General features: G+C 41.0%; 1 long non-coding RNA gene across 1 annotated transcript; it reads left to right on the forward strand.

Annotated features, from left to right (window-relative positions):
- Positions 1-883: 883 nt before the first annotated feature.
- LOC134739473 (uncharacterized) lies at positions 884-26129 on the forward strand. Its single transcript, XR_010126153.1, has 6 exons — positions 884-1244; positions 3840-3959; positions 4383-4480; positions 6602-6684; positions 9917-10041; positions 25805-26129. It is a non-coding gene; the product is annotated as an uncharacterized LOC134739473 (long non-coding RNA).
- Positions 26130-27312: the final 1183 nt, after the last annotated feature.

Here is a 27312-nt window from a genome sequence, read left to right on the forward strand (position 1 = left end):
AATGATCATAGGTTGGGTCTCTGGACCCATTGTACATACTGTAACATAGATCTAGGCCAAGACTCCACGTGTCTCCTCTGTAATCATGGATCCATGAAAGCATTTTCAGATCCCCTGATATCAGCGTCAGTTCAGATCCTATGTCCAAAAGCTCTCAAAAGTCTTCCTCTTTCTATAGCATACAATTACTCTGTTAAACAGCTACAGTTTCCTTTGAGTTAGGATTGATATAAGTATATTGTATATGCTTGCAGTGGCATTGAGGGGTCTTTCATTAGGCAGACACACCCTCTCCAATTGGTGGTCTCCGATCAAAAGAATTAACTAAGCTGGAAACTGGACCAGAGATAGCAGGTTTCCAGTATGGTAGCTGATATCAGTTTTCTTCACAGTAACTCTTGATTTTTTTTCTGATTGTATAAGCCAAGCAATGTTCTAGCTCACTCTCTAACTCATTCACCCCAAGGAAAATATAGTCTATTAGACACTGCCACAGATATGTGCAGGACTCAGTGCCCCAGATGCAACTCTGGTCTTTCTACCTGGCATGATAATTACATCCACCATGATACTGATGGTTAAATGCTACTACCTGGCCTCTGCTATTCTGGAATTTCATCATCAAAACTGACACTGTAAAACCCAATTCCACACAGAATGGAGCCTTAGGCATCCAGCTGTTGGGGTGTACCACTCAGATCTCCTTTAAAGGAAGAAATTGCCATGAGGAATGTGGTTATCTGACAGCCTCCAGCTGCCTCAACTTTGAGGTCTTTCGCAGCATTCACTCAAAGGCCACATAGTCCTGGTCAAAGACTAAACATGGCAAAGTTTCTAGAGCTGGTCCATTCTTGCTCATCATAGGATTCCTCTAATGGGAAATCTTTCCCCAAGGGCTCCCCATCAGCCTAACCAAGACTTTCTCTGAGACTCTTAGTTACTATGATGCTACTTCCACCAGCAACAGCGTTCTTGTTGCTATCTGGCTGTTGAGTGATTCAGTCCCACTAAGCAATGTCAACCTGATTGTCTTTCTTTGTTTTTAAGAAACAGGGTCTTGCTCTGCTGCCCAGGCTGGAGCACAGTAGTGTGATCATAGCTCACTATAGCCTCCAACTCCTGGGCCTTAGCAATCCTCCTGCCTCAGCCTCCCAAGGAGCTATGGCTACAGGTATCCGCCACCACTCATTGAGAGCCACTTCCAGTACTCACTGTCTTGGACACAGACTTGAGTAAAAGTGCAGGTAATTTATTTGGGAAATGATCTCAGGAAGCAGGTAATGAAGTAAGAGAGATAAATGAAAGGTCCTGTCTGGAAGCTCTGAAGGGGAAACTATCCCATGTCCCTCTTCTAGCTTGTAGTGGCTGCAGGCAATCCTTGGTGATCTTTGGCTTGTGGATCCATCACTTCAATCTCTGCCTCTGTCTTCATATGGCTTCTTCCCTGTGTATGTTTGTGTCTTTTTGTCCAAGTTTCCATCTTCCTTTAAGGCACCAGTTATTGGATTAGGGACCATCCTAATTCAGTATGGCCTTATCTTAACTTGATTACATCTACAAAGACTCTATTTCCAAATAAAGTTACATTCTGAGGTTCCTGGTAGACATGGATTTGGGGAAACACTATTCAACCCAGTACAGGCTCCAAAGACAAATAACTAATCACATAGTTCTGCCCTTTTGACCACATGGAAATGTGGCTTCAGGGACCAACAGAGTAACTGTTATTACACATATTATCTTGTTATAATAACTGTTATTATACACATTTATCATGATTTACATCACTGGATAACTGAAAAGTCAGAGTGTTCTCCTAACATGTGCCAGAGCCAAAGTATAACGGTAAACCAGGCCAAGAGCATTCTTTAGTTCAGTGATTTCCAAACCCTTTACCCACAGAATCCTTTGTTCAAATGACATTTTATTAGGGGTGTTCAGGCAAACATAATGGATAAAAGCTGTTCTTGCGGAAACAGGGCCGGCAGGACCAGAGGCTCCCCCTCCTGGGTCAGATTATGCAGTAAGGAGCTTCACAGAATATGACTGGAAATACACATACCCACTTTTCTGTTAAATTCAGGAAGCAGTTGCTAAACACAACTAACAGAGCAAAGTAGGTACACAGGGCTAAGAGAAGAGGTAGAGAGAAGAACAAAATGAATTTAGGAAAAACCAGAAAGGAGATTGTTGTGGGCACTTTAAGTACTTGGATCCAAAAAGAGAGGAAAAGTCTGAGAATACCAATCTGTGGCTTCCTGGTGATCCCAGAAGAAAAGGCAAAAGGATGAAGAGGAAAGGGAAGGAATAAGCTACTTATACAGTGATTTAAAGTGGTAGCTGGTGTTTTATGGCTTCTTGGATGAAGCTCTAAAGTTTCCTGAGTCAACTTTGAGTCAATTAGCTACATAGGGCAAGCATGTTTATGCTGAATGACTTAGAGATCTTCCCAAATAAGTAGATAAACAGAAGACTTTAGTCTCCAGCCTCATTAATCTAATACCTTTTGTGAGCACTTAGCTTGTATACAAAGCCAAATAAAAGCATTCTATCTAAATAAACCGATAATAATTTATATCTTCTGAGCTCTCCAAAGAGAAATGTTTATATGTGGAGAAAATAAATAAATAACATGACATTTAAAGGAATAAAAGATTCTACTCCACAACACACAGGGCAAAGTGAGATACTAAGCCATTCAATGAGTCTTTAGCGTCTTTACCAAAGAGGGAAAGTATCTGTCAAGATGCCAAGGGATTAGTTAAACTTTTCTAAGAAAACATTTTAATTTGTTGTCGGAAATAGTTTTATAGTCGAACTTATTGATTCTCACGTGTTGAAACTAGCTGAGCCTAATAAGGAACTAAGTATAAGTTGGAAACCATTCAGCTATCAAAATACTGCTAAATAGTATTACCACAATTTCATGAAATGCCTGAATAAGATATTTTGTTCAGCAAATGCTATGCCACCAACACCACCTCAATGACTAATTTCTTTCAGTGCAAGGTTCTCCTTGTACAGGTGACTCTGAATCTTTTTTGGATCATGGATCCCTTGGAAGTTTGGTGAAGAAATCTCTTCAATGCATTTTTTAATGCATAGAATTATATGAACACCGATTATATTAAAACATAGTTATTAAAATAATTTTTAAAAAACAAATTTGTGATGAGACAATATATGTCTTCTTTATTGACACATTAGATAATAAAATCTAGGGGCAGGTTATCTAACTATCATAATTTCATATAGTGATGGGCATAGGTGGTTTTTGTTTTTAGGGTTTTGCTTTTTGGTTTTTTTTTTTTTTTGAGACCACGTCTCACTCTGTCGCCCAGGCTGGAGTGCAGTGGCAGGATCTCAGTTCACTGCAACCTCTGCCTCCCGGGTTCAAGTGATTCTCCCGCCTCAGCCTCCCGAGTAGGTGGGATTACGGGCGTGCACCACCACGCCGGACTAATTTTTGTGTTTTTAGTAGAGACGGGGTTTCACCATGTTGGCCAGTCTGGGCTCCAACTTCTGACCTCAAGTTATCCACCCGCCTCGGCCTCCCAAAGTGCTGGGTTTCCAGGCGTAAGCCACTGCGCCCGGCCTGAGCATAGGTAGTATTTTGTGAGATTTGTCAGTAACTAATACGATTTGAATATATCTGATTTCTATTGGTGACAAAGTCATAGGTACTGCTAGTACCACTGTGATGTGTTTTTTATATTCATAACTGAATCAAATGTTAATTTTAAGTTGGAAATGAATGAAAATAAAAATGCAATTTTTTTCCATTCACATACTTAGACCCCCAGTTTCTCACTCCCTCCATGAGGCTCTCTTGCCACAAGGGGCAAGAGGCCTGGGTGAAGAAATACCCTCAGAAACTCCCACTCTTCTGGTTCCTGCTGAAGACTCCACTAATAAGAGTTATTCATACCTACCTCCACCATCTTGGCTGGGAAGTCAAGGTATAGCAGAAGACTGAATGTCTGGGCTACCCTGCCTGGGACCTGGGGAAGGGGGCTGTTGACACCAATATCAGAGATTCAAAGTAACAGAGATGGAAGGGAGGGTAGAACGTATCTGGTGTCTGTTAGAAAAGCACAGCGCAGGGCAGTAGTGAAGAGAGGGGCTTCATAGGCGCTGCAACTGACCAAACCACTGCAGTCTCCCAAGTGGGGCAAGCACTGCAGTGGCCTGAATGTTTGTGTCCCAAATGTTTGTGTCCCCACAAAATGCCTATGTTGAAGCTTTATCCCTACTGTGATGGTGTTAGGAGGTGGGACCTTTAGAAGAGATGAGGTCATGAGTGTGAAGTCTTCATGAATGGGATTAGTGCCCCTATTAAAGGGACCCCAGAGATCTTTCTTGCTCTCTTTCCTCCATATGAGGATACAAGAAGAAGATAGCAGCCCGCAACCCGGAAGAGGGCCCTCACCAGAACCTACCATGCTGGCACCCAGACCTCAGACTTCCAGCCTCTGGAACGGTGAGAAATAAGTTTCTGTTGTTTATAAGCCATGCAGTCTACTATAGTTTGTTATAGCAGCACGAAAGAACTAAGTCAGGTACCCCAGGGTGTTTCATGTGCTGTGTCGAGGGGCCAGACATGTACATTTGTTCAATGTCTCACTTATGGGGGGCCACTTTGTGCTAGGCACTGTGCAAGATGCTGAGAGTAGACACCTTGGCTTTCATGGATCGGGAGCCTGGCACCTTCACTGCTGTCTGGTAACTGTATGAAATGCCCAGAGCCCCTCTGTCTGATAAATTAAAAAAATAGAGAAGCCAGACAGTCTGCGGCAGGGTGCGGTGACTGAAGCCTGTAATCCTAGCACTTTCGGAGACTGAGGTGGGCAGATCACTTGAGGTCAGGAGTTTGAGACCAGCCTGGCCAACATGGTGAAACCCCGTCTCTACTAAAAATACAAAAATTAGCTGGGTGTAGTGGTGCATGCCTGTAGTCCCAGCTGCTCGGGAGAGTGAGGCAGGAGAATCGCTTGAACCTGGGAGGTGGAAGTTGCAGTGAGCCGAGATCGTGCCACTGCACTCCAGCCTGGGCAACAGAGCAAGACTCCATTTCAAAACAAAAAACAAAAGAAAAAGAAAAAAATAGAGAATAAAGAAGGCACAGTTGTTCCTAGAACAACTTCTGTTTACTTTCAGCCAACTGGGAACAAATAAAATCCAGGCTAAATTATTTTTGTCATTTAGCTGCCAAGACAGACAGCACTGCCATACATAACTCCAAAAATGTGTTGTTTTCGTCCCTGTGTGTCACACTACTAGCAGCAGAGAGGGCTTCCCTCACAGCTTATTCTGTTATCTAGAACCAAAGATTCCAGGGCTACAAGTGATCTTTAAAAAATCATCTAGTTGGCTGGGCTCGGTGGCTCACGCCTGTAATCCCAGCACTTTGGGAGGCTGAGGCGGGCCGATCACCCGAGGTCAGGAGTTCAAGACCAGCCTGCCCAACATGGCGAAATCCCATCTCTACTAAAAATACAAAAAAATTAGCCAGTCGTGATGGCAGGTGCCTGTAATCCCAGCTACTTGGGAGGCTGAGGCAGGAGAATTGGTTGAACCCAGGAGGTGGAGGTTGCAGTGAGCCGAAATCACACCACTGCACTCCAGCCTGGGCAACAAGAGCAAAACTCCGTCTCAAAAAAAAAAGAAAAAGAAATCATCTAGTCCTACCCCCTAACTTTCAGAAGAGAAAACCAAATCCAAAAAGGTTAAATGAATTGCTAAGACTTGAATCTCTAGCTAGGAACTAGAATACAAGTGCCCAGACCTTGTTGTAGTCCTGATGTTATAAAGTCAATGGGATCGCTATGCTAATTTAAGCATTAAAAGCCTCCACACATGCACTGAATGGGTCCATCTACATATGGGAACTGACTTACGCATGTTTTTACTCAAGAGATTGTTGTTTCCCACTATCCTTTATAACAACTATTCCATGACAACTAAAGAACTGATGATAGATATACAAGATAGAGTGAATGTGATGGTTAATTTTTTTTTTTCCGAGACAGAGTCTTACTTTGTCACCCAAGCTGAAGTGTAGGAGCATGATCTCAGCTCACTGCAACCTCCACTCCCCGGGTTCAAGCAATTCTCCTGCCTCAGCCTCCCAAGAAGCTGGGACCACAGGCGTGCACCAACACGCCAGGTTAATTTTTTTTTATTTTTAGTAGAAACGGGGTTTCACCACGTAAGCCAGGCTGGTCTTGGACTCCTGGCCTCATGTGATCCTCCTGCCTCGGCCTCCCAAGGTACTAGGATTACAGGCATGAGCCACTGCGCCCAGCCTAAATGTGATGGTTAATTTTATGTATCAACTTTACTGGGTCATAGGGTGTCCAGATATTTGGTCAAACATTATTCTGGGTGTTTATGTGAGAGTGTTTTTTGGTGAGATTAACATTTAAATTGATAGGCTAAGGAAAAATTACCCTCCCTAATGTGAGTGAGCCTCACCTAATCAGTTAAAGGGCCTGATCAGAATAAGAAGGCTGACCCTCCCCCAAGTAAAATAGTTCTTTCTGCCTGGCAATCTTCAACATGGGACACTGGCTTTGGTTCTGTTTTGTTTTGTTTTTTTTAGATGGAGTTTCCCTCTTGTCGCCTAGGCTGGAGTGCAATGGCATGATCTCCACTCACTGCAACCTCCGCCTCCAGGGGTTTTAAGTAATTCTCCTACCTCAGCGTCCTGAGTAGCTGGGATTACAGGTGCACACCACCACGCCCAGCTAATTTTTGTATTTTTAGTAGAGATGGAGTTTCACCATGCTGGCCAGGATGGTCTTGAACTCCTGACCTCAGGTGATCCGCCTGCCTTGGCCTCCCAAAGTGCTGGGATTATAGGCATGAGCCACCATGCCTGGCCGACACTGGCTTTTCTCCTGCCTTAAGACTCAAACTCAAACTCCTGGATGTTGAGCTTGCTGACCTTTAGACCAGAATTACACCATCAGCTCTCCTGGTTCTCAGGACTTTAGGTTTGGGCTGAAACTACAGCATTGGCTCTCCTTAGTGTCTGAAAAATGTCCTCCCATATGACTTTCTCCCTCACCTTCTTCATTCACCTCTACTCTCAGATATCACCTTGGCTGACTGACCCCCCCTCCCCGCCCTCAGATCTTGGGATTTGCCAGCCTCCATAATTGCATAGGCCAACTTCTTATAACTAATGTTTCTCTAAAGAATGCTGACTGAAACAGTGACACAGTCATGTGCAGTCTTATGTTTTAATATAGTCTTCCTATTAGAGATAAAATTAAAAAAAAAAAAAAATCTGACTCTCCTGTGCTTCAAAATGCACCTTGATTTTTCGTTTTCTTTCTTTCTTTTTTTTTTTTTTAAGATAGAGTCTCACTCTGTCACCCAGATTGGAGTGCAGTAGCACACTCACAGCTCACCGCAGCCCCGGCCTCCAAGGCTCAAACAATCCTCCAACCTCAGCCTCCCGAGAAGTGGGACCACAGGAAGGCACCACCATGCTCAGCTAGTTTATTTATTTTTTGTAGAAATAGAGTCTCCCTATGTCACCCAGGCTGGTCTTGAACTCCTGGACTCAAACAATCCTCCTGCCTCGGCCTATCAAGGTGCTGGGATGACAGGCATGAGCCACTGCGCCTGGCCCAAAAGGCACTTTCAAAGTAATTTTATTAGATTTTTCCAGCTGCTAATACAAATCATTTGGTAGCACTACCATAGATCATGCACATTAAAAAACAAAGAATAAGTGTGAAATCCCAAAAGTGATCACCAAAATGAACACTACAATATTCTAGTTGTTTTCTGTTGAATTAGGAGATTGAGTTCCTGCACTGGTAAATTTTATTACTAGATCATAAGTCCTCTGGGAAAGCAGGTCAGCTTAGGGGTGGCTGGCCAGGGTATGGGAAGAGAAATCAGAGTCTGATAAAAATAGCAATAATCAGCATTTGTTTGGTGTCTACTGTACGCCAGGCACTTTGCAATTATTCATTCATCCAACAGATATTATTGAGCACTTTTTATGTTCCTGACATTGTTCAAGGCTCTGGAGATACAGCCATGTAAAAACAGATTTGACTTCCTGTTCTCATGGAACTTACAGTTTAGAGAAGGGAGAGAGACAAGTAACAAATGTTATAGAGAAAAATTAAGTAAGGTAGTGCCAGGTAAAATAAGTTCTAATTTTCGTCAGAGTTGTCAGGGAAGGTATTACCAAAGCCAAGGTGACATTTGAGAGTAGAGCTAGCCAGATGTGGTGGCTCATGCCTGTAATCCCACCATTTTGGGAGGCCGAGGCGGGAAGATTGCTTGAGCACAGGAGTTTGAGATCAGCCTGGGTAACATAGTGAGACTCTATCTCTACAAAAAATACAAAAATTAGCTGGGCATGGTGGTGTGCACCTGTAGTCCCAGCTACTCAGGAGGCTGAGGTGGGAGGATCACCTGAGCTCGGGAGGCCAAGGCTGCAGTGAACTGAATTGTGCCAATACACTCTAGCCTGGGCAAGAGTGAGACCCTGTCTCAAAAGAGAGAGAGAGAGAGAAGAGAGCTGAATGAAGGAGGTGAGAAAACAAATTTCATATAGGGGAACATTTTTCAGACATGGGAGCAAGCAAGTACAAGGGGCCTACAGCAGATGGATGTTTGTGTGCTCAAAGAACAGCAAGGCAGCTAGGAGGGCTGGAGCAGAGTTCAGCAAGGAGACAAGTCATAGAAGAACATGGGTCATAGAAACAGCAACGGGCTAGATTATGCAGTCGTAAGCATCTTTGACACAGATAGTAATGTTAACATAAATGAGATAACTAGGATTCAGAGAGGTTTGCAATTTTCCCATCATAACTCAGCCTGTTGGAACCTGGCTTAGACCTAGGTATATGAGTCTAGAGCTCTTTTTTTCTTTTCTTTCTTTTTTTTACACGGTGTCTCACTCTGTTGCCCGGCTGGAGTACAGAGGCGCGATCTCGGCTCACTGCAACCTCCGCCTCCCAGATTCAAGCGATTCTCCCGCCTCAGTCTCCCGAGTAGCTGGGACTACAGGCACCCGCCACCACGCCTGGCTAATTTTTGTATTTTTAGTAGAGATGAGCTCTTAATCTTCCCACTTCATTATGTTATCTTTCTCCAGAAAAAGCTTAAATCCTCTCTGATGGTTTTGTATATCCCTAGTATAGTGCTTACAGTAAATATTTGCCTTTTCTTTTTTACTAGCCAACATCACATATCCTTCCTTTGTGGCGAGAAATCCCCATTGTGTCGGTCTTGGTTTGTCATAGTGAAATCATGTGGTTTCATATTCCTTCTTCCCAGTCTAGGCAGCTAGGGTGAGGGCATGGGATCTGAGTCAACTCGATGCCCCTTTCCTAGACTTTGAAACTTGAGAATGTAGTGCAAAGATGCAGGGTCAGGTGGCCACATGAGTCATCTGGCAATGCTGGTGGAGAGCGTCTAGCAGGGCAATGGCAGCAGTGGCACCCTGACCGGAAGTGCCCGCAGTATGACCTTGGATGTATTCCTGGAATCCTCCGCTTTTCTTGGCCTGGTTTCCATCATTGCCAACTATTCTGTGACCCAAAAAAGTTGAGGGAGCACCTTCAGCTCCAATTATGTATTCTTGCTGAGAAAAATTGTGTAAGACTTCGGAATGCAGAATAAAAAAGATTACTTTTTTCTCTGAAGATTTCTTTTCTTTTCTAGAATGTTCTATACAGCATACTCTTCCCATGATATTGCTACCTTTCATTGTATTTCAACTATTTTACAACTATAATTTGTAGAAAGCCAAAAATAATACAAATGTTTCTTGTCCATACAAATGCAAATTAGTTGTTTTGGAATGCAATTGATTATCGCCTGTGGATAGATCAATGTTACATATGCCTTTTAATTCATTTAAGCTTTTTTTTGTTGTTTTTTTGAGACACCATCTGGCTCTGTCACCCAGGCTGGAGTGCAGTGGCCTGGTCACAGCTCACTGCAGCTTCAACTTCCCTGGCTCAAGTGATCCTCCCTCCTCACCCTACAGGCATGCACCACCGTGCCCAGGTAATTTTTTCTATTTTCTGTAGACACAGAGTGTTACTATGTTGCCTAAGCTGGCTCAAGCAATGCTCCCACCTCTGCCTCCCAAAGTGCTGGGATTACAAGCCACTGCACCCAGCACATTTTAGTATTTTTTATCTTCTTACGTATGTGTATGGTACTTTAAATTCTCCTTTCAACCTGTTGCAAGTTTTTACTGGTTCTCTCAATAGTTAATGATTTAAATAAAATCTATGCCAAGTCACATTTACTTATTCATTTAAGCATTCTTTATCTGCTTATATGTATGTATGCAGTACTTTGAATTCTTTCAACCAGCAACATTTTATGGGTTCCCTCAACAATTAGTGAGTTAACTAAAATTTGTTACATGTATTCATTTTATATTTACATCAGATGCATGATATAAACATTCACCTTTTAAAAATATTAGCCTTTTAAATCATTATATAAAGAAGATGCCTGCACTCGCATGTTTATTTCAGCACTGGTCTCAATAGCAAAGTAATGGAATCAACTTAAGTGCCCATCAATGGAAGACTGGATAAAGGAAATGTGGTATATATACATCATGGAATATTATGCAGTCATAAAAAAGAATGAAGTCATGTTCTTTGCAGCAACCTGAATGGAGCTGGAGGTCATTATCCTAAGCGAAATAACTCAGAAACAGAAAATCAAATACCACATGTTCTCATTTATAAGTGGGAACTAAACAACAGGTACACATGGCCATAAAGATGGAAATAATAGACACTGGGGACTCCAGAGATGGGGAGAAGGGGAGAAGGATAAATGTCAAAAAAAAAAAAATTATAACCTATTGAGTACAATGTTCACTATTTAGGTGATGGGTACCCTAGAAGCCTAAACCTCACCATTACACAATGTATCCATGTAACAAACCTGCACATGCACCTCCTGAATCTTAAAATAATAATAATAATGTAAAAATAAATTTTTAAAAGTTAGCCTTTAACATTAATGAACAGGGAAAAAAATCACATCACATCATGTTTCTGTCTTTAGCTCAGAGGTCTTCCCTCTCATCTCCACCCACCACACACAGCCATGTACTTCATGGAACAGGAGACAAGGGCTCACCTTAGTTCTGGCCTTACCAATTTGCTAATTCACATAGCCTCCATGGGCTTCAGTTCGCTCATCTTCAAAATGAAGAGGATGGCTTCAATACTCTTTACTATTTGTATTAGTCCATTCTCACACTGCTACAAAGAAATACCTGAGGCTGGGCGCAGTGGCTCATGCCTGTAATCCCAGCACTTTGGGAGGCCAAGGCAGGTGGATCACCTGAGGTCAGGAGTTCGAGACCAGCCTGGCCAGCATGGTGAAACCTCATCTCTACTAAGAATACAAAAATTAACCAGACACAGTGGCATGTGCCTGTAATCCCAGCTACTCAAGAGGCTGAGGCAGGAGAATCGCTTGAACCTGGGAGGCAGAGGTTGCAGTGAGCCGAGATCATGCCATTGCACTCCAGCCTGGGCAACATGAGTGAAACTCCGTCTCAGAAAAAAAAAAAAAGAAAGAAAAAGAAAAAGCAAAGAAAAAGAAACACCTGAAACTGGGTAATTTATTAAAAAAAAAAAAAAAGAGGTTTAATTGGCTCACAGTTCTGCAGGCTGTACAGGTTCTGGGGAGGCCTCAGGAAACTCGCAATCATGGTGGAAGGCAAAGGGGAAGCAGCCAATGTCTTACACAGCCAGAACAGGAGGAAGGCAGGGGAGGTGACACATTCTGTAAAACAACCAGCTCCTAAGAGCACTTACTCACCACCACAAGAGCAGCACCGAAGGGGAAATTTGCCCCCATCATCCAATCACCTCCCACCAGGCCCCACCTCCAACACTGGGGATTACAATCCAACAAGAGATTTGAATGGGGACACAGATTCAAACCACATCACTATTCAACTCAGCTCTGCTTCCTTCTGATTTACTGTGTTACCTACCCTATGTCCTTTCCCCACACTATCCCTTGTGGGCTTCTCTTTCCTTTTTCCTGATACTCCTGTGTTTACTTCTCTTTATTTCACCTTCCTATCACCAAGTCCTATTTTCCTACTCTTACTTTCTCAACGTTTAACTCCTCTGTATTCAGCTTCCTGTCTCTCCACCTCCCAAAACACACACACACAACACACACACATACACATACACACACACACACGAATACAGACCTTTGTGGGAATCAAACGACTATAAAAAAAACTTGTACTTATTATAGGATTACATGGAAAAAACAAGTAATTTCCACTCAGATTTGCCCTCAATCCCTCCAGAGAAACTACCTCAAAATAAAATAAACAAGTGCTTTACTAAAAAACAAACTAGTAGAACAAACAAACCACTTTGATCTCACTGTTCAGTTTAACCCAGAGGTAGATAATAACACAAGTAATGTGCTTTCTTTTTATTCTTCCATGATTTCTCTTGCCAGAAGCACATTCAGACCCTCAGCCTTCCCCAGAGGGGCACATCCGTGCTTACTTTTTGTTTTCCATGGATGCTATGGTTTGAATGTTCCTCCTTCAAAATTTATGTTGAAACTTAACCCCCATCATGGTAGTATTGAGAGGTGGGGTTTTTGGGGAGGTGATTAAATCATGAGAGTTCCATCCCTGTAAATGGACTAATGCCTTATAATATGGCTAAAGGCCCCATTTTGCCTTCCACCTTCTGCCATGTGAGGACATAACAAGAAGGCCCTCACCAGACACCAGATGCCAGCACCTTGTTCTTGACTTCCCAAGCTCCAGAACTATGAGAAATAATTCTCAATTGTTCATGAGTTACCCAGTCTGTGGCATTTTGTTACAGCAGCACAAATGGCTACAGAGGACCACTCAGGCCTGCGTGGTAAGACTCAGGGTGTTTTATTATTTCCTTTTGCTTCCCACAACAGAGCAAGCATCTGCAAAGTCAGCCTCCCTTAGAGAATCTGCTGTTACAAAATGCTTTTATGTATACTTTTTTACTCAGTTTAGTGAAGAGTTCAGATGATAACTTGTCTACCCAAAGTAATGACTCAGTAAGAAAGCCAAATTAGATTCTCCCAAGAATTGTTACCCACATTGTTGGTCAGTGTGATGTGATTTCTAAGGTTTCTTACAGCTCATAAAATGTCTTGGGGTGTTAGGAGGTTGTAGGAATTGTGTCAAACAAAGAAGGCAAGAGAAACTTCCAGGCCAAAGAAATGCATGTGCAAAGCATGGACTCTTCAAACGGCCCCAGAGTTCTGGGAATGGGGATTAAGTAGTTCAATGTGGCAGCAGCAACGGGACTGTGTAGGATGGGGGACAGGAGGAAGATAAACGCTTAGGAGGGGACAAGTCTTTAAAGATAAGAGAAAGCTAGACTGCAAGGGCCAATCTACCCCTGCACTGTCAGGGAGCTCACAAAAGGAGGCTTCTGTCCAATCTGCTGCTTTATAATTTAACGAAACATTGAGATGTGACTATTTCTCCTTGGAGCTACCCATTTAAACTAATAGCAGACAAATACTAAGAAGTCATTTGACCCTAATTGCTGAAAACTACAATTACAGAAAATGGATGTGTGGTTGGGACCTTTTATTTGTCTTTCCCCATGAAAATATGTGGGAGTGAGAATCTTTTCTTCTCCATATTCCACTTCCTCCCAGCATTTAGAAGTCATTGAGCAATCATCATCAGAAATAAACATACATAATCGCAATAACCTTTAAATACTTTATGGTGTATTAATAACTCAAGAATTTGGGTTTTAGAACATGATCATTCCCTATCAAATAATTTCAAATTTTTATTTACTGTGATCAGTTTTGGCCTCTTGTGGTACTTATGGACAGGTGATGCCTTAGTCACCTTGGTAAATGGCTATTATTGGGCTCTCTGCAGGGCATGCCTCCCCATGCCTGGTGAACTTCTGATGAGTGGAGCCTTACAGGAGGGATTGCCATTCTGATAAACCCACATGTTTGCCCAAATCTGAGATTTCTTGCTCCAAAGCAGGACAAGCCCTGAACAAACACAAGGCAGCAGGTTTGCTTTTGGCCCTCTCCCAGCTCATACACACTTTCATTTTGTTCTGTCCTTCCCCACGAGATGCACCAGGTGTCTTAGTCAGCTCAGGCTGCCATAATAAAACATCATATATTGGGCAGCTTAAACAATAGGAATTTATTTCTCACAGTTCTGGAGGCTGGAAAGTCCAAGATTGAGGTACAAGCAAAGTTGGTGTCTGGTGAGGGGTCTCTGACCTTGGGTTGCAGATGGCCACCTTCTCTCTGTGCCCTTATATGGCCTTTCCTTTGTGCTCAAGTGGAATAAGAAAAAAAAAAAGTCTTCTTCTTAATAGGGCCCCACCTTCATGACCTACTCTAACCCTAACTGCCTCCCAAGGTCCCTATCTTCAAATACTATCACATTGGCAGGTAAGGCTTCAACATATGGATTCTGAGGGGACATAAACATTCAGTTCGTAACATTCTGCCCCAGACTACAAAAATTTATATCCTTCTAGTGTGCAAAATACATTCATTCTATCCTAATAGCCCCAAAAGCCTTAACTCATTCCAGCATCAATTCTAAAGTCCAAAGATAAGGTCTCACCCACATCTGACATATCTGACTTAAATGGTATTTAGTTTCACCACACAAGCTATTTTGTTCCTAAATACAATGGTGGGACAGGCATAGGATAGATATTTTTCTTCCAAAAGGGAGAAGCCAGAAGGTGGAAGACAAGTCCCAAGAAAAGCTAAAACCTAGCAAGGTGAATTCCATCAGATTTTAAGGCTCAAGAATAATTCTCTTTGGTCCCATGCTCTGCCTTCTGTGCCCAGTAGGGTAGCACTGCCACATTCAGGACCCACTGAAAAAGTAATGCACCCAAGGCCAGGCACAGTGACTCAAGTCTGTAATCCTAGCACTTTGGGAGGCTGAGGCAGGCAGATCATTTGAGCCCAGGAGTTCAAGACCAATCTAGGCAACATGGTGAAACCCCATCTCTACAAAAAACAAAACAAAATAAAACCAAAAAGTACAAAAATTAGGCAGGCGTGGTGGTGCACACCTGCAGTCCCAGCTACCCTGGAGGCTGAGACGGGAGGATGGCTTAAGCCCAGGAGACAGAGGTGCAGTGAGCCAAGATTGCACCCCTGCACACCAGCCTAGGTGACAGAACCAAACCCTGTCTCACAAAAAAAAAAAAAAGAAGAAGAAGAAGAAGAAGTAATGCACCTGAGACTCTGAGTCGCCCTGCTCCCAAGGTTACACTTTGTGGGCTCACTCCTAAGGCACTGAGTAGGGCTTTTCTCACCTTCTAAAACAAGAGGGGTGGTCACACTCTTTGAAACCAAAGAGGAGATAGCCTTATCCCCTAGGTCTGTGGTAGGAGTGACAGCCCTGATGATCTCTGAGTCACATTTGAAGTCATTCTTCCTTTTCCTTGAAGAATAGCATGCTTTCACAGCCAAATAGCTCTACAGTCCTGTTTCACAGAATCCAAGAATTCCAACAGCCTTCCTTCATTTTGTTACATCTCCATCCCCTTCAGTTCAAACTGGTAGTGTTTCTGCTCATATCATCCCATAAATTCTTTCTCAAACCATAATCCAGCCATACCCTTGGCATACTCTTTGGAACATGCTTTCTCGGTTTCTTGCAATATGAATAGGCTGATTGTTCTCCAAACCTTAAAGCTCTGGTTCATTTTTGCTTAACAATTTCTTCTTCATTCATCTCTCTTCTCTCACATTTGACAGAGTCTTGCTCTGTAGCCCAGGCTGGAGTGCAGTGGCATGATCTCAGCTCACTGTAACCTCCACCTCCTGGGTTCAAGTGATTCTCCTGCCTCAGCTTCCCAAGTAGCTGGGATTACAAGCATGCACCACCACACCTGGCTAATTTTTGTATTTTCAGTAGAGACAGGATTTTGCCATATTTGCCAGACTGGTCTTGAACTCTTGGCCTCAAGTGACCCACCTGCCTCTGCCTCCCAAAGTGCTGGGATTACATGTGTGAGCCACTGTGCCCAGCCCACACATTTTTCTATAAGCACTCAGGAGGAGTGAAGATGCTCCTCCTGAGTGCTTGTAGATGCACTGTGCCTGGCCTTGGGTGCATTACTTTTTCAGTGGGTCCTGAAGGTGGCAGTGCTACCGTACTGGGCACAGAAGGCAGAGCATGGGACCAAAGAGAATCAGCCAAGTTATCTGCCACTTTATAACAAGAATTTCCTTCCTTCCAGTTTCCAATAACATGTTCCTAATTTCCATCTGAGACCTCATCAAAATCTATTTTTATATCCATATTTCTAGCATGCACCTGAAAACTCTTTCAGCCTCTACCCATTACTCAGCTCCAAAGCCATTTCCACATGTTTAGATATCTTTTACTGCCGCACTTCACTTCTTGGTACCAAAAACCTGTGTTAGTCTGGGTTCTCCAGAGAAAGAAAACCAATAGGAGATAGAAATATATATATCCATAGCTAGAAATGCATGCACAGATACAGATAAAAATATAAAGATATTTATTATAAGGAACTGGCTGATGAAGTTATGAAGGCTAAGAAGTCCCAAGATCTACAGTCAGCAAGCTGGAGACCCAGGAGAACCAATGGTGTAGTTCCAGTCCAAGTTCAAATGCCTGAGAACCAGGAGAGACAATAGTGTAAGTTCCAGTCTGAGTCAAAGATGAACAGCAGAAGACCAATGTCCCAGTTCAAAGACAGGCAGGGAGAAAAAAATTTTCTGATTCAGTCTTTTGTTCTTTTCATGCCTTCAATGGACTGAGTGAGGCCCACCCACACTGGGGAAGGAATCTGTTTTGTCTACTGACTCAAGTGTTAATTTGATCCAGAAACATCCTCATAGACACATTCAGAAGTAATGTTTAACCAAATATCTAGGCACTGGGCACCCCATGGCCCAGTCAAGTTAACACATAAAATTCACCATTACGCTATGTCAGTCTTATCCCAACCTACCTTCTTGTCCTTTCCTCACATGTGCTACACCAGCTTTGCCCTTTCATCCATTTTCACCAATAACCAATTTTTTTGTTTTACCCAATAATCAGGGACTTACTAGGAGACCCCTTAATTGCCCTAAAAATTACTACTAAGATATTGATGAGTGCAAATGACTTAACAATTACTTTTCCTATTTGCATTTCACCTATACTTTACCTAAGGAAGAAAAAAAATTATTGTGGTAAAATACATATAACATAAACTTACCATTTTAATAACTGTTAATTACCTTCACAATGTCCTACAAACATTACCACTATCTAGTTACAGAACAATTTTTACCACCCCAAAGGAAACCCTGTAAGCAGTCACTCTCCCTTTTCCCTCCCCTCAGCCCCTGGCAACCATGAATCTGCTTTTTGTATCTATAGATTTGCCTGTTTTGGAGAGTTCATATAAATATGTGACCTTTTGTATCTGACTTCCTTCACTTAGTAAAGAATTTTAGCCTCCTTAGCTAGGGAAGGTGAAAAATGGAAAGGAGAATATATTTTATGATATAAACATTTGGGAGTTATCTCTAAAACCTCACCAACTTTCTACATCACTGTTTTACCAAGATTTGGGAACCTCATCTGTTATTCATCTGCCCGGACATTCTGCTGTGTGTTATTAACTCTTTCTGTGGAGGTCTGAGGCAGCCTGAACACAGGCTGGCACTGGGCCAGGATGGAGAATGTGTGGACACTTCAGGAGGCTCATTCCACACCATCAGGAGGCCTTCCTTCCCTGAAAGCGACCTGGCAGGACCATGCAGGTCATAAGGTCATACAGCCCTGAGGGGCACAAGGATGCTGATCCCAGACACTTCAGGCCTTAATAAAAATAAAAGCAAGCACATCTCTGGCAGCAGAGTAAATTATTCATGGGATTTATTTTAAAAGAGAGCCAGCTTTGTTGAAAAAAAAAATAGACACCACATCAATTCCAGAAATCATTTCCAGAAGAAAATGTCTAATCAAATGGGAAATAGTGCATTCGTGGTTTGCACAGCACAGCTACTAAGTTTTTTAAAAGGGTCCCAGATTTGTTCAGATACTGGTTTCCACAATATGGGTAATCTGAAAGGATGCATAGCTTTATTGGGAATGTAGCACATGGATGGATGGTCAGAGACTACAAGTCTGCTGAAGTTTTGTGGGAAATGAGCAGTTTGGCAGCCCCCGAGTCTGGAGGGTCTGAGACTGGCATGCCAGAAAAGCTCCAGGTCTGTAACAGCCTCTTTAAAACCATGAAGCCCTTGGAGGCCCAGCTCAAGGGTTTCAGTCTGTGTCACAGATTTCATTTGCTCAGTACTCTCACAGTTTTTATGTGGTTTAACGAAGTACCTAACCAGAGGCTTTTTTTTTTTAATTTTTGGCTCTGCCTTTTTCACCAATTTCCCTTTTTATTAATAACCAAACATAAATATATTACAAATATTTTTACCTTTTATTTCTATCTTGTTACTGTTTATGTATTTGCCAAGATCAAAGTCTGGATTCATCCTCTAACAAGTTCATGTTGTTTTCCTGCTTCTGTTTCAAAATATGGACCCCGCAGCCTTTATAATTGTATTCCATGATGACTGGCTTAAATTTAATCACATACACAAGCACTGCAGTAACTCGCTAAACAAATCCATGTGAGGATAAAAGGAACATCACAGGCCTGATCTGGGCACAAAGGCCTTTGTATTTTTCTCCTTTTGTTTTCAGAAGTTTCTGGAGCCTGTAACTGAACGCAGCAGACTCTAGTTAAAAATTCACCAAGATTCCTTTTTAAATAATAGCATTTGTCTTTTGACGAGGTCTCTCAGCTCAAAAGGATCCCTATTTCACATTATAAATAGTTACCGTCAAAAGACATGACTATAAAACAATGACACTGGGTTTGAACAAATATACTTGAATTTATCCATACAAATGAATGATGTCCCCATCAAAGTAGGCAGCAACATTCCAGCGATTTTCAAAACAGTTTTGGAACTCCAGCTAGGAACTTCCTTCTTTCACACACTAAGGGAATTGCTTTGAATGTCTCGGTAGTTTTTTAAAAAAATTTTTTTTCATCAGGGTAAGTTTCATTTTTGGAAACAACCAAGCCATTTAATAAGGCAGACGGTAACTGACTGGATAGAAGTGCTGTAGCCTACAATATAATGAGACTAGCTTTTACTTTGATTCCTTAATTAGCCCTAAAGGTAATTCCAAAACAATTCCTAAAACGTTTAGTGCAATAGCAGTACAGTTGAAAAAAGTGTCTAGACTCCCAAAGCAACTTCTCTGAAAAGGATGACATTCATTTGAACATACGGATGTATTTCTTAGAAAAAAATAGGCCATCCTCGCCTTGCTTGATTTTCTCAAAAACTCTATGTTATTGGTGGCTAGCTAAGGGAAGTTGACTATTTTCAGCTTCCTACAGTATCAAATTTTATTTAACAATTCATTTTTGGAGTGAATAGAAGCGCAAAACCTGAAATACCTTCATAGAATTATGCCTTAGTGACCTATTCCAAAACAGACTTAAAACATTCACAGGGGTATACAATCTGGAAATCAATGTATATTCTATGCACAACTGATAAACATAAATATACATATGAATATATGCTATACATAAATAATAAATTAAACATAAATGTAGTGATAAACAAATATACTTATGGATATTAATTAAATATACAAAATATTTAAATGCTAACTCTACCCACCTGAATTTTACTTTCAATTTCAGAGTCTTGATTCCAATGCTAATTTCATTAAGCATGTCTATAACTGGGTTGCAAGAATGGTATATGCTGAACAGTAAATGCTGTACAAATTAACTTAAACAAGTTTTGCGTTACATTCTCATAGAGGTATTTAATATAGGTAAACTTGTGTTTTGTGTGTGTGTGTGTTCCTGTTAATGAAGAAACGAGGAAGGAAATTATCACACATTGGATACCTATTGTATGCCAAGGGCTGAACGTGTTACTATTTTAATGCTCTCAATATCTCCGAGCTAAATATTTTAATCCCCATTTACAGGAAAAAAAAAAAAAAAAAAAAAAACAAGGCTAGAGAATGTAAACAGCAGAATGCTGGCATACCATTGGCAAGTGGAGAAAATGCATTTAGAATTAGCTGATCAATGGGTGGAGAAAAAAGCCAAAGGCCACACCCATGTGTTTAGAAAATGAAATGCAAGTCTGTTCCCAGAGAGAATCTTTTTTTCCCCAAAAAACCTGATGCTATCATTTCCCTTAATTTTTCATTAACTTCAATAATTCTTTGCCATATTTTTCCAAAAATGAAACAGGACTATTACCTCCCAATGTGGGAAAATAAAATGTTTTATGAATTTTTATCTTGTTATTTATACAACAAGCCTTTGGAAACCAGTTAAGTGCTTGAACCAGTTAAGTATTTGGATGGGACATTTAAAAATAAATCCTGCTAAATAAAGAACTGTTAACGTTCATAGAGCAAAGAAAAAGTTATAATCCTCAGCTGAAAGATACTAGGAGACATAGCCATCTATGGGGGTTAAAGATTTAAATTTAAAAATAATAATAATAAAGAGAAGTTCCTTCAAATAAATGCAGGAGGAAATTGAGAATCAACATCAGGACAGCTCATCCGACCTTAGAGATATATTTTACTGGTGACTTTCTGGTTTTCAAAACTGTTTCTGATTTTTTTAACTTGTTAGTGGCTCCAATTGCCAGCATATTTCCCAGTTCCCCTGTATTCCACTCAGTAGATCTTGTTCATTTTCAGCTTTTATTTTCTTGTTCAGTCCCTAATAACGGACAATTTGTAAGGAAGCAAACTAAAGCACTTGGATTAAATAACGCTTTTTTTTTTTCATTATGCTGATGGCTTCATTTTCAAAACAAATGTAAGCTTCATAATTTACTGATATTTAGCAATTTCTACCTTATTTCTGCGAGGATTTCATTCTCATGGACTTCTGTCTTTGTCATTGACAAAACTCCTAATAATACCGCCCAAATCCTAAAAGGGGTTAAACTTCAAGTGACTGATGTTCTGAAAGTGACATGATCAAAAAATAGTCTCATCCAGAAATTTAGGTTTGTGACTTAAGTTATCAGAAGAGTTTCCAAAACTCCAAACGGCCTGCATTAATTCTGGCTTTTTTGGTTTTCTGTTAGTCTGCCTCTGTTTTTATACTGAAAGGGTATACAGAAATTTGTGTGCATTGCTCATCCTGAGTTGAATTCCTATGAAGTAGAGCTGAGTACAGAAATGTCTTTCACTTCAAAGGGCATACTGTGGGGTGCAAAGAAAGAAAGGCTTGGGTCCTTCCAGCCAAACATTGCCCTCTGGCACTCATGCTCAACTCCCCAGGGATACAAGAGGGCAATCTCCGGCCCTTGTAGCTCTAGGTAACATTTCCCACAACCCCTGACTCATAAATATTGACATTTGGGAAAAATAAGACCAAAAAAGAAAAAAGGGCTTTTTCAAAACAAAAAAAAAAACTTTTTAAGTTGAAGTGTTTATATATTTTCTAAAGCCTGGTTTATATCTAAGCTATCACTATAATTTTTAAATAAAATATACCTCATCTTGGGATTTTAAAAAAATAGTATTATCCATCAACCACTAGAGAATATAGGAAAGAAAACTTTCAGCACGGTTTTTATTTATTTATTTTATATTTTTCCATCTGGAAAATAACAGGACTGAGTTGAAAGCAATTTTTTCTAAAAGTAGCAACAGCAACATTCTCAGATAAAATCTTTTTTGCTGAATATCAACGTTTAAATTATAGTGAATTTGAAATTATTTATTTTCAGCAAAAGCTTTTCTTTTTCCTTTTAAATATTTGTTTCCACCCCTCTTTGCTTCAAAAAACAGAAATGATGTGACAACTAAGACCTTCGAGAATTCCTTAGACCCCAGCCTGTTTTCATTGTGGAACTACAGCGCGACCTGGTGGTAGTTGCTGTTTTTAGCATGGTTTATGAATAAATGGTCAAAGTTTCAAAACCAAAATAAAGGAAAGCCTTGTGTTTAGACTTTTAGAAAATATAGTATCAGGAAAGAAAACAGTGGGATGGCTCTCTTAGAATCATAATTACAGAGAGAACTTTATCTAAGTTTTTTAAATATACTTTTTTTTTTCCTTAGGGTCTCGCTCTGTTGCCCAGGCTGGAGTGCAGTGGCGTGATATCAGCTCACACCACAACCTCTGCTTTCTGGCTCAAGCCATCCTCCAGCCTCAGTTCCCGAGTAGCTGGGACCACAGGTCCCACACCCACTTCTTTTTTATTTTTTTCTTTTGTATTTTTTTGTAGAGATGGGGTTTCACCATGTTGCCCAGGCTGGTCTCCAACTTCTGAACTCAAAGCGATCTGCCCACCTCGGCCTCCCAAAGAGCTAGGATTACAGGCGTGAGCCCCTGCGCCTGGCCAAATATACCTTTTAAGAATAAATAATCTAGTAAGGTTATTGATGAGTCATTATATCACCTGATACAATTTTTAACATTCATGTATTTGCAGGAATATGAATTTTCACTCATATTTCCTCTTTTTAATTACTTTTACAGTTCTCTAAACAATGTTTCAAAAACATTTAACAGAAAAAATGTTTAATCAGTGATACAAGAGAAGACTGTTTTATATGCTTTTCTTTCACAACTAGCAGCACATTGATGCAAGAGTTTATAGACAAAATGGTGATTCATAGTAATTGTAATCTTCTGTGTGTTTATTGTACTTTATACCCATCTTATCTAATCCTCTCAACCACCCTATTAAATTCAGAATCAGTATCTCCATTCTACAGATTAGAAAACTGAGGCTTCAGGATATGAAATAACTTGTTCAAGGTCACTCCTCTGGTGAGTGACGGAATGGACTGAACCCTGGGCCTGCCTGCTCCAACGCCCAGGCATAGGGTCAGGCTGGTGATAGGCCCTTTGTAAAGGTTTGCTGATTCAATGAGCAAATGCATCTACTGTGAGAATATTAAAGGTAAGCCTGGACTAGATCCAAAGTCTTCTGACTTGATAACCAGTAAATCTTCCAGTAAAGTTTAGATATATTTTGAACTTTCTCTGGTTTCTGCCTGCAATTGCACTCTCCTGGGCATGCTAAGTCCCCACTATTTTCTAAAAAAGAACAAAGAAAAAATACAGGTGAGAGTCACCCACAGCCTGAGCCCCAGGCTGTTTTATCCACGAGGCACTAGCAGGGGATCTTTTCTACTTTTGTGCCATAGATCCCTTTGGAAGCCTAAGTGAAGCTCCTGGGACTTTTTTTAAAAATAATCTTTTAAAATGCCCACAAAGAAAGCCAACTATTTTAAAATAAAATTTTAAGAAAACTTTTAAAACTCGGCTGGGCTGGGGTACAGTGGCTCACGCCTGTAATCCCATCACTCTGGAAGGCCGAGGTGGGTGGATCACTGAGGTCAGGAATTCGAGACCAGCCTGGCCAACATGGTGAAACCTCATCTCTACTAAACACACACACACACACAAAATTAGCTGGGTGTGGTGGCACATACCTGTGATCCCAGCTACTTGGGAGGCTGAGGCAGGAGAATCTCTTGAGCCCAGGAGGCGGACGTTGTGGTGAGCTGAGATTGCACCACCGCATTCCAGCCTGGGTAACAGAGCAAGAGTCATCTCAAAAAAAAAAAAAAACAAACAAACAAACTTTAAAATACTAATTTGTTAACATGTGCTTATTTATTAATGCATTTAATAACAAGATTTAATAACAATGTCACAACTATATATTCAAAGTAGCAATGAGTATAAATTATGTTTTGGGATATCCGTAATCCCTGTAATGTGACATGAATATATCTATTGTTTCTATTGGTGAGAGAGATATTGTTAATATTAATGTGATGTATGGCCTATATTCTTAAATAAATAAAATTACAAATTTCAGTTTGAAGTTAATGAAAACAGATTTTTTTTCATCCAAGTTCATGGACCTTCTTACCCTCCTGAATTAAGAAATCAAAGCTAATCTTAAATGAGTCACAGCTAAATCTTTTCAAAAACTAAACGATTTTAAAATTCTTAAATTCTGCCAAAAAATGCTTGAGCAATATATATATGTTTTCCTTGATTAGTGTGAGATATTCACTTTAATATGAATATTATGAATAATATGAATATTCACTTTAATATGAATAATATGAAGCAAGACTCCAAAAATAAGCATGGATCTAGGACCTAGGGAGATGTTAAAACAACCTTGCCTGAGTCTCATGACAGTAATCAACAAATAATAGTATTATTTGCCCATAATAATAATTCAGTTTGTATGCATCTGACAAGGGACTAATATCCAGAATCTACAAGGAACTCAAACAAATCAGTGAGGAAAACAAACAAACAAACAAATAATCCCATCAAAAAGTGGGCTAAGGACATGAATAGACAATTCTCAAAAGAAGATATACAAATGGCCAAAAAAAATGAAAAAAAAGTTCAATATCACTAATTATCAGGGAAATGCAAATCAAAACAACAATGAAATACCACCTTACTCCTGAAAGAATGGCCATAATTAAAAAATCAAAAAATAACAGATGTTGGTGTGGATGTGGTGAAAAGAGTGCACTTTTACACTAGTGGTGGGAATGTAAACTAGTAAAACCACTATGGAAAACAGTATGGAGATTCCTTAAAGAACTAAAAGTAGAACTACCAGTTGCTCCAGCAATCCCACTATCGGGTATCTACCCAGAGGAAAAGAAGTCAATATAAGAAAAAGACACTTGCACACGCATGTCGCTAGCAGCACAGTTCGCAATTGCAAAAATATGAAACCAGCCTAAATGTCCATCAACCAACAAGTGGATAAGGAAAATGTGGGATATATAACTACTCAGCCTCAAAAAGGAAAAAAATAATGGCTTTCGCAGCAACCTGGATGGAGTTGGAGACCATTATTCTAAATGAAGTAACTCAGGAATGGAAAACCAAACAGGAATGGAAAACTAAGCTATGAGGACGCAAAGGCATGAGAATGATATAATGGACTTTGGAGACTCAGGGGGAAGGTTGGGAGAGGGCGGATGGATAAAAGAGTACACATTGGGTACAGTGTACATTGCTCAGGTGACAGAGGCACCAAAATCTCAGAAATCACCACTTAAGAACTTTTCCATGCAACCAAACACTACCTGTTCCCCCAAAACTATTGAAATATAATAGAAATAAAAGAATAAAAAAAAATAATTCAGTTTGACATGACAGATATTAATTGAGCAGCTACTATGCTAGACACACTATTAGTATTTTTAAAAATAGGTTTTAAAAGTGAATGATTCTGTGTCATTTGTGCAGCATTTGTCATTTTCAAAGCAGTTCTACACACATCTTTCTTTCAAATCTAATTACAAATTCAAGGGGCAAGGCAGGGTCTGGAGACTTATTCATTAATTCTGCATTCCCACGATAAATCTCACTCTGGACCCATAGTAAGTACTCAATAAAAGGAGACAGTTTACTCCACCTTTATCCCCCATGCAAGCCCCTGAATTAGGGCTGCCAGGTAGGATACAGAATGTTCAGTTAAATTTAAATTTCAGATAAACAATTTTTTACTCTAAGTATATCCCATGAAAATGATTTTTAAATATCTATAATATGGGACACACACACATTTTTTTAAGTATTTGTTGTTAACCTAGATTTCAAATTTAACTGGGCGTTCTGTGTTTTTGCTGGCTAAATTTGGCAACTCTTTCCTGAATTTCTCTGCCCAGGAGCTCCCTCTGCTGCAGGAACTCAACGATAGGGAGGAAGAGTCCAGAAGAGTAGGGCTGTCAGCACCCCTGTGAGCAGCCAATGATCCACAGCGGATGGAGTTTGGTGGTAAAGGCACTCACTTCCTGTCTCTCTGGTGATGATTTTGAGCATGTTCTACAAAGTCTTTCAGATGGTCCCAGTAGGTTGGAGCCCAGCTGCCCTCAGTGGTAACCTGCCCATTAATGTATCCTGTGTTGGTTTCCTTTCCTTCCCTACCTCACCTCCCCACTCCCCTTTCTATGATTCCTACAGTCACCTCCCAAATAAACCTTCACATTTACATTGTTGTCTCATGGTCTGCTTCTGAGGGAACTCAAACTAAAACAAAATGCTTATTGAATTAAATCCTCAGTTGCAGATGAGAGGTTCAGGGAGCATGCCAGATGCTGAAGGCACCAAGATGGATAGTGATGAGCCTTCTCATTCAGCCCTTACTCAGCACTGCCTCTGGCTACCAAGCACTGTGCTCCTATCATGTACCAGCCCCTGGGACTCTCCGTTTACATGCATCTTGGCTAACCCTTTCCACCATCCTGCCCGGTAGCTATCATTATGCTCAAATTGCAAATGGGGAAATTGATGCTCAGAGGGTTTTCCAAAGTCACACAGTCATAGAAATGCCATCTTTGGATGGGGAGCAGTGCCTCACACCTGAAGTTTCAGCACTTTGGGAGGCCAAAGCTGGCAGATCGCTTGAGCTCAGGAGTTTGAGACCAGCCTAGGCAACATGGCAAAATCCCATCCGCACAAAAAATACAAAAATTAGCTGGGTGTGGTGACATGCCTATAGTCCCAGCTATTCAGGAGGCAGGATTGCTTGAGTCCAGGAGTTCAAGGCTTCAGTGAGCTGTAATCACACCACTGAACTCCAGCCTGGGTGACAGAGTGAGTCTCTGTCTCAAAAAAAAAAAAAAAAAAAGAAAGAAAAGAAAGAAGAAGGGCCAGGCGCGGTGGCTCACGCCTGTAATCCCAGCACTTTGGGAGGCCGAGGCGGGTGGATCACGAGGTCAGGAGATCAAGACCATCCTGGCTAACACGGTGAAACCCTGTCTCTACTAAAAATACAAAAAATTAGCCGGCCGTGGTGGCAAGCGCCTGTAGTCCCAGCTATTTGGGAGGCTGAGGCAGGAGAATGGCGTGAACCCGGGAGGCTGAGCTTGCAGTGAGCCGAGATTGCACCACTGCACTCCAGCCTGGGCGACAGAGTGAGACTCCGTCTCAAAAAAAAAAAAAAAAGGAGTGCCATCCTCCTGCAACACACCACCTCCCTGTGACCCACAGACAATAATACAACAGGCTTTAGGACATGACTCTCTTGAAGTACTTAAAAGTGAGTTGAGAATACACAACATTTATACATGAAAAAATAACTCATGACGCAAGAGAGTAAGGGAAATGTGTGACAGGCAGCTCAAAGAACTCCTATGGAGTTCAGAGAGATAAGGGTCAACTGGGAATATTAGGG

This window comes from Pongo pygmaeus, chromosome 3 (genome assembly GCF_028885625.2).
Source record: "Pongo pygmaeus isolate AG05252 chromosome 3, NHGRI_mPonPyg2-v2.0_pri, whole genome shotgun sequence".
NCBI lineage: Eukaryota > Metazoa > Chordata > Mammalia > Primates > Hominidae > Pongo > Pongo pygmaeus.